We start from the raw sequence: 7,793 nt of genomic DNA on the forward strand, positions 1-7,793 counted from the left end.
AGTAATTAGCCTCCAATTAAAATAAGTGAATTAATTTTTTTAAAAAAAGAAACTTCAAATTGCTGAATTTGAATGAATTTACTATAAGAGCTTCCCAGGTGGCGCTAATGGTAAAGAATCTGGCTGTCAATGCAGGAAACAAGAGATGTGGGTTCAGTCCCTGGGTCGGGAAGATCCCCTGGAGGAGGAAACAGCAACTCACTCCAGTGTTCTTGCCTGGGAAATCCCATGGACAGAGGAGCATGGTGAGCTACAGTCCATGGGGCCATAAGTCAAAGTGAAAACGTTAGTCACTCAGTCTTGTCCCACTCCTTGTGACCCCATAGACTGTAGCCCTCCAGGCTCCTCAGTCCATGGAATTCTCCAGACAAGAATGCTGGAGTGGGTTGTCACTTGCTCCTCCAGGGGATCTTCCTGGCCCAGGGATTGAACCTAGGTCTCCCACATTACGGGCAAGACTCTTTACCAGCTGAGCCACCAGGGGAGGCCTATGGAGCCATGATAGTCAGATACAACTGAGCGACTGAGCACACAGCACACACACAGGCACTGTTACTGTAAACAAATATAATAAGGGAGGAGAAGGCGGACCCGAGACCTCTGTTCTACCCTATAGTCAAGGCATTGCAAGGAAAGCCAGGCAAATTATAGCAAGTAAAGAAACATTTTTAGTTGAGCAGATCAGCATCAAAAATAAATATTCAACCCTATTACACAATTTCATACAAGGTATTTCTTAGTCCTTGAAAATTTACTTTGTGAAAAAAGGATGTTAGTTCAATTCGTATCCTCATCCTTCCTGTGTGTGTGTGTGTGTGTGTGTGGGTTTTCAGTCATGTCCGACGCTTTGCAACCCCATGGATTATAGCCTGCCAGGCTCATCCGTCCATGGGATTTTCCAGGCAAGACTACTGGAGTGGGTTGCCATTTCCTTCTCCAGGGGGTCTTCCTGACCCAGGGATTGAACCTCTGTCTCTTGTGTCTCCTGCAATTGGCAAGTGGACTCTTTACCACTGAGCCACCTGGGAAGCTCCCAAAATAGAAAAATAATCCCTATGCAAATTTTCATCCTTAGGTCAAAGACTGATCAAGGCTTAGACTCTGACAGGAGGAGAAAAATTGAACAAATAATACAGTCCCACAGAAGAAGAAAAAAATATTCAAATAGCTTGATATACTTTCAAACTTAGGAATCTGCTTTACTTTTAATACAAGCTTCTCCGTTCTAAATTTCCAATGATAAAATGCAAATTCAGGAATATTGGGAAGGTCAAAAGGATTTTTTAAGCACATGATTCTAATCAAAGCTAGATGATAATTAAACTGAAAGAGAACGTTTGATTTGGCAAAGTAGCTTTTCCGTTCGCAGGAGGCTGGTCCTTGCTTTTATGACTCTAGTGCGCTTCCTGCTGAACTAAGAAGGCATTTGATTTCTGCTTTAGATTAAGCAACTCTGGTCCTTGTTCCTGATGGCTCTCCATGTCATTGTACCACAGTGATGTTATGGAAGAAAACACCAAGTCATATTATTCTAAAAGCAATCTTTAATTATTAACTGATGGGCCAGTTTCTAACATAATATAACTGAAGATAGAAATCAAGATCCAGCCCCAAGCTTCCTGTATCCTGCATCGAACCTGGACTGGCGATTTGTTTCTTATATGGTATTATACATGTTTTAATGCCATTCTGGGATGACCCAGAGGGATGGTATGGGGAGGGAGGTGGGAGCAGGGTGCAGGATGGGGAACACATGTACACCCATGGCGGATGCATGTTGATGTATGGCAAAACCAATACAATATTGTAAAGTAAAAAAATAATTAATAAAATAAAATAAATAAATTTAAATTAATTAAAAATTAAAAAAAAAAGAAATCAAGATCCATTTTCCCGATGACTTCCAAATGTCAATGATAGAGATAAGCAACAAGAAGTATGGCAATGCTTTACAGCTAGAATTTTTTATTTTTTTTAAATTTTTTCCTTATTTCTAAGGCTTCTCTATTAAGATGTTCCTTTAGGGCTTCGCTGTTGGCTCCGTGGTAAAGAATCCACCTGCCAACGCAGAAGAAACGGGTTTGATCCCTGGTCTGGGAAGATCCCATATATGATGGAGCGACGAAGCCATAAGCCTCATCTACTGAGCCTGAGCTCTAGCGCCTGGGAGCCGCAACTGTTGAGCCCACGCACCGCAGCTTCTGAAACTCAGGAGCCCTAGATCTTGCGCTCGGCGACAAGAGGAGCCATGGCAACGGGAAGTCTGCACACCGCGGCTACAGAGCAGCCCCTGCTCATCACAACTGGAGAAAAGCCTGCACAGCAACAAAGACCAGCGCAACCAAAAATAAGTAGATAAAAGTTTGTTTTTTAAAAAGACATTCCTTTAAAGGCTTAGTCGATGATGTCACAAACATTCCTGAAACCCCACACTCTTTTTGCAAAGACTCCTGCTATTTATTTATTTGCTATATGAAGAGAAGACCCATTCCTGAAAGCAGACATTCTGACTTGATTTTTCTAAGCCATCAGGATATTGTGAAAAATAAAAAGAATAGATCCCTGGATCCCTTAAGTGACAGATAACTAATAGTATATGAAGGAAACAGGGCCAAATATTCAAAATAAAAAAATCAATACCATATTATTATGGTAATTATTATCACAGACAAAAATTACTAGTGTATTGTTATGGTAATACCATATTTAGTTACATAAATCCATATATTTTCTCACAATTTCATTCTAACTGAAGGGTGAGTGGCATGCAAGAATATAGATTCTGATCTATGGCTACTCTTAACGAACCCTTTTATATCTCACCATTAAATAAATAATAAAGAATGATTTAAGAATTCATTGTATTTAAGGGCATAGTTAATTAAAAATAAAAGAATGCCCTTAACTGAGATATCCATTTCCTAATATTTATTCCTCTTAACTACCTAATTCCACAGAAAATAATGTATCTAATCACAGGAAAAGAAAGACAAATCATCAGACCTTTTAAGTTTGGAATTTTCAATTAATTTTGTTTTCAGGCATAAGATAAAGAAAAACAGGTCCTTCTCCAGTTTCAAGGTTGTAGGATATTCTTCCTAGGAGATATTTGCAGGGTAAGAAAACAGAATCTTGTTCAACTCAAGTCTTTCCTCTTTCCTTTGAAAAATGTCAGCCTATGAAGAAATTATGTTAAAGTGAGATGATTTGAGAAAAGAACCAAATCTTCCAGAGGATTACAACCCTCAGTGTTGGAAAGTGGTATACTGAGAAGCAAACCTAAGGGAAAAGAAGTCAAAATAATGCCATTTTCTTCTTTCTGAGAAGACAACATCCTACAGAGTACCTCTAAGAATTTTCAGCATTTTCCAACACTTCATGTTTGTCTTCAGTTCAGTTCAGTTCAGTCGCTCAATCGTGTCCGACTCTTTGCGAACCCATGAATCGCAGCACACCAGGCCTCCCTGTCCATCACCAACTCCCGGAGTTCACTCAGACTCACGTCCATCGAGTCAGTGATGCCATCCAGCCATCTCATCCTCTGTCGTCCCCTTCTCCTCCTGCCCCCAATCCCTCCCAGCATCAGAGTCTTTTCCAATGAGTCAACTCTTCACATGAGGTGGCCAAAGTACTGGAGTTTCAGCCTTAGCATCATTCCTTCCAAAGAACACACAGGACTGATCTCCTTCAGAATGGACTGGTTGGATCTCCTTGCAGTCCAAGGGACTCTCAAGAGTCTTCCCCAACACCACAGTTCAAAAGCATCAATTCTTCAGCGCTCATCTTTCTTCACAGTCCAACTCTCACATCCCTACATGACCACAGGAAAAACCATAGCCTTGACTAGACGGACCTTTGTTGGCAAAGTAATGTCTCTGCTTTTGAATATGCTATCTAGGTTGGTCATAACTTTCCTTCCAAGGAGTAAGCGTCTTTTAATTTCATGGCTGCAGTCACCAGCTGTAGTGATTTTGGAGCCCAAAAAATAAAGTCTGACACTGTTTCCACTGTTTCCCCATCTATTTCCCATGAAGTGATGGGACCAGATGCCATGATCTTCGTTTTCTGAATGTTGAGCTTTAAGCCAACTTTTTCACTCTCCACTTTCACTTTCATCAAGAGGCTTTTTAGTTCCTCTTCACTTTCTGCCATAAGGGTGATATCATCTGCATAGCTGATATTACTGATATTTCTCCCAGCAATCTTGATTCCAGCTTGTGCTTCTTCCAGTCCAGCGTTTCTCATGATGTACTCTGCATATAAATTAAATAAGCAGGGTGACAGTATACAGCCTTGATGTACTCCTTTTCCTATTTGGAACCAGTCTATTGTTCCATGTCCAGTTCTAACTGTTGCTTCTTGACCTGCATATAGGTTTCTCAAGAGGCAGGTCAGGTGGTCTGGTATTCCCATCTCTTTCAGAATTTTCTACAGTTTATTGTGATCCACACAGTCAAAGGCTTTGGCATAGTTAATAAAGCACAAATAGATATTTTTCTGGAACTCTCTTGCTTTTTCCATGATCCAGCGGATGTTGGCAATTTGATCTCTGGTTCATCTGCCTTTTCTAGAACCAGCTTGAACATCTGGAAGTTCACAGTTCACGTATTGCTGAAGCCTGGCTTGGAGAATTTTGAGCATTACTTTACTAACGTGTGAGATGAGTGCAATTGTGCAGTGGTTTGAGCATTCTTTGGCATTGCCTTTCTTTGGGATTGGAATGAAAACTGACCTTTTCCAGTCCTGTGGCCACTGCTGAGTTTTCCAAGTTTGCTGGCATATTGAGTGCAGCACTTTCACAGCATCATCTTTCAGGATTTGAAAGAGCTCAACTGGAATTCCATCACCTCCACTAGCTTTGTTCATAGTGATGCTTTCTAAGGCCCACTTGACTTCACATTCCAGGATGTCTGGCTCTAGGTCAGTGATCACACCATCGTGATTATCTGGGTCATGAAGGTCTTTTTTGTACAGTTCTTCTGTGTATTCTTGCCATCTCTTCTTAATATCTTCTGCTTCTGTTAGGTCCATACCATTTCTGTCCTTATCGAGCCCATCTTTGCATGAAATGTTACTTTGGTATCTCTAATTTTCTTGAAGAGATCTCTCGTCTTTCCTGTTCTGTTGTTTTCCTCTATTTCTTTGCATTGATCGCTGAGGAAGGCTTTCTTATCTCTCCTTGCTATTCTTCGGAACTCTGCATTCAGATGCTTATACCTTTCCTTTTCTCCTTTGCTTTTCGTGTCTCTTCTTTTCACAGCTATTTGTAAGGCCTCCCCAGACAGTCATGTGAAGTGATAAATCAAGAGAATGGATTGAGAGGGTGGGGAGGTCAACTGGAGATTGGGGGAAGATGAAAAGGTTTCTGGCAGGGAAGCTCACATTCCTATTTCCATTCTAAGTCCCCTGACTGGGGCCATGCTGGGTTATTTATCTTCAATGACATACAACTTCATTATCGATTAGTATGAAGAGAACCAAAAGTTATGACAGGCAAATAGTCGTTATAATTGATGTACTTCATGTTGCTGTTTCTTTCAGGTTATCGGGGTTGGGGGGGAGAAGCCAAATGTTGCAAAATAATCTAAATGATTTCCTATATTCTTCTACTTACCCAGGGTTTCTGTTGGTATGCAGTAAATTTTATGATGTATGCTATTATGTCTAAGTTTTGAAACTCATTTCCTGAAACATGCTTAGTTATAGAGCTGACCAGAATTATTATTTACTGGGTTTAAGGCTGCCCGGTAAAAGATACCTTTTATGTGTATTGTATACAAGAAAGAGACAGTGAGGTCTTCATGTTACTATGCCAACATAGCTCTAGAGTGTGTTCATTCATTTCTTTTATAGTGATTAGTTTGAATAACAGTCATTTAATCTTCTCAAATCTCCATTTCTTCATTTATTAAACCTGTCCTGAAAGGTTGCCTGGACTAAAGAAGTTCATATATGTGAAGACACTTGGTTTCAGGAACATACGGGTTCTGAATTTTTCTAAACTTTACTGATTCATGAAGTAGCAGCTATGAGATAAGTGACTTGAATCAATGCAAAGATATACATGACGTGTTCTCTACCCTAAATTTCTGAGGTACATTCATGACTAGGTCAGTAATAGAACTTAAACATGTGACCCCGTGCACTGCAGCCCATCAGGCTCCTCCATCCACAGGATTTTCCAGGCAAGAGTACTGGAGTGGGCACCATTGCCTTCTCCAAATAGACTGAGCCCACAGTACTGTTCTGTCTGTGACAGTGATTTGTAAGGGGTCTTTTATGTACTTCCTGCCGGGATTATGGGGACACTTTCTGCCAGGAGCTCAGAACTCTTTCAGCACTGACTGCCCAGCAACAGCAGTGCTCTCTCTGCATAAGACGACCCCAGATGCCCTGGGCTGCGAGTCTGTGCAAGGTGCCATCACTGAGTTTCCCCATGCTTCCCTTCTCTCCACTCGTGGTACTCCATCATCATTCTAGTCACCACCTGGCTTTCCTGCTTAGGAAAAGATTACTAACCGGCCATAGATAAGCTCTACAGAAAACAGCAAGCTCGTAATAAAGATGTCATAGAACAAAATGATCAGCAGACAACACCCTGGTATGGGAAGCCGAAGGATAGGGGACCCACACACTGGATCTGTGTGATGAGAAGTGCAATTTTTATGACTGAAGGCAGAAATTTTCACATCTTCTTTAACAAGAATGGATCATATGATCCAAGACATACATATGTTATGCTAGGACTATGAGGACACTTGCACATTTCACTTTCTGACAAATGTTTTGCAAATTTCTAATATTTCCATAAATCGGTAGCTGAGTATATAAAATTGTGATTATGTAGTCTCTGCAAAATCAAATGAAAACTTCTTTAGGTGACTAACTTCAGGATTTTCAAAGTATGCATTTTTCATAAATTTTAGTTTCAATTATAAGCAATCAATCCCCGGGTACTTCCGGCCTGCTCCATAACTGAGTCAGACTTGCTCCATGATCAGCAAGGAAGACAATGGACAGTAGGTAAGCTCCTCACGGAGGTTGAAGGAAGGGGCTGGGTGCTGACTGTATCCTGGCACAGTAATGGAGTCTGTGCCTTAAGATGATTTGAATTTGTGTGATTTGAAGCAAATGACGAAATAAGTATGGTCAGAAAGAAGAGTGTATGTGGACTCTTTACCCAGTTTTAATAGCACCGGGTATGTGATGGTAATGGAACATTTGAAAATATGTGGATGGGACTTGAGAACTGATGTGGCTGAGTCTGATACAGCATAAACCAGAAGACAGGCTGAGGGGAATTCCCTGGCAGTCCAGTGGCTAGGACTCCATGCTCTCACTGCCAAGGGCCCAGGTTCTATCCCTGGTTGAAGAACTAAATATGCCAAATGCCGGGTGGCACAGCCAAAAAAAAAAACAAATGTCTGGAGCAAGAGAAAAGTTGGCATCTAGGAGGCAAGAAGAGCCACCTTCCCCCACCCCTAGAAAAAAGAGCAGGCTTAAAGGTTGAGGAGGAACCGGATACTAATGAATTGGCATTGAACTTATAGTACTATGCCAGTTTTACAATTTTAGAATTTTTTATCCAAAATAATTTGCTTCTAACATTAATTTGGAGAGGTACTGAAAGTTTTGATTCTACAATATTAAATTTCATTCATCACTGATGCAGGATTATCTATAAGAGGAAATGTACAGACTAATTTTTACAAAAGTAGACATTGTTTCCTGAGACTTCAGTTTTCAAACGCTGCTGAATAAATACTTCTTCAACTTTCAGAAACCATACCCTC

This window comes from Bos taurus, chromosome 7, assembly GCF_002263795.3.
Source record: "Bos taurus isolate L1 Dominette 01449 registration number 42190680 breed Hereford chromosome 7, ARS-UCD2.0, whole genome shotgun sequence".
Lineage (NCBI taxonomy): Eukaryota > Metazoa > Chordata > Mammalia > Artiodactyla > Bovidae > Bos > Bos taurus.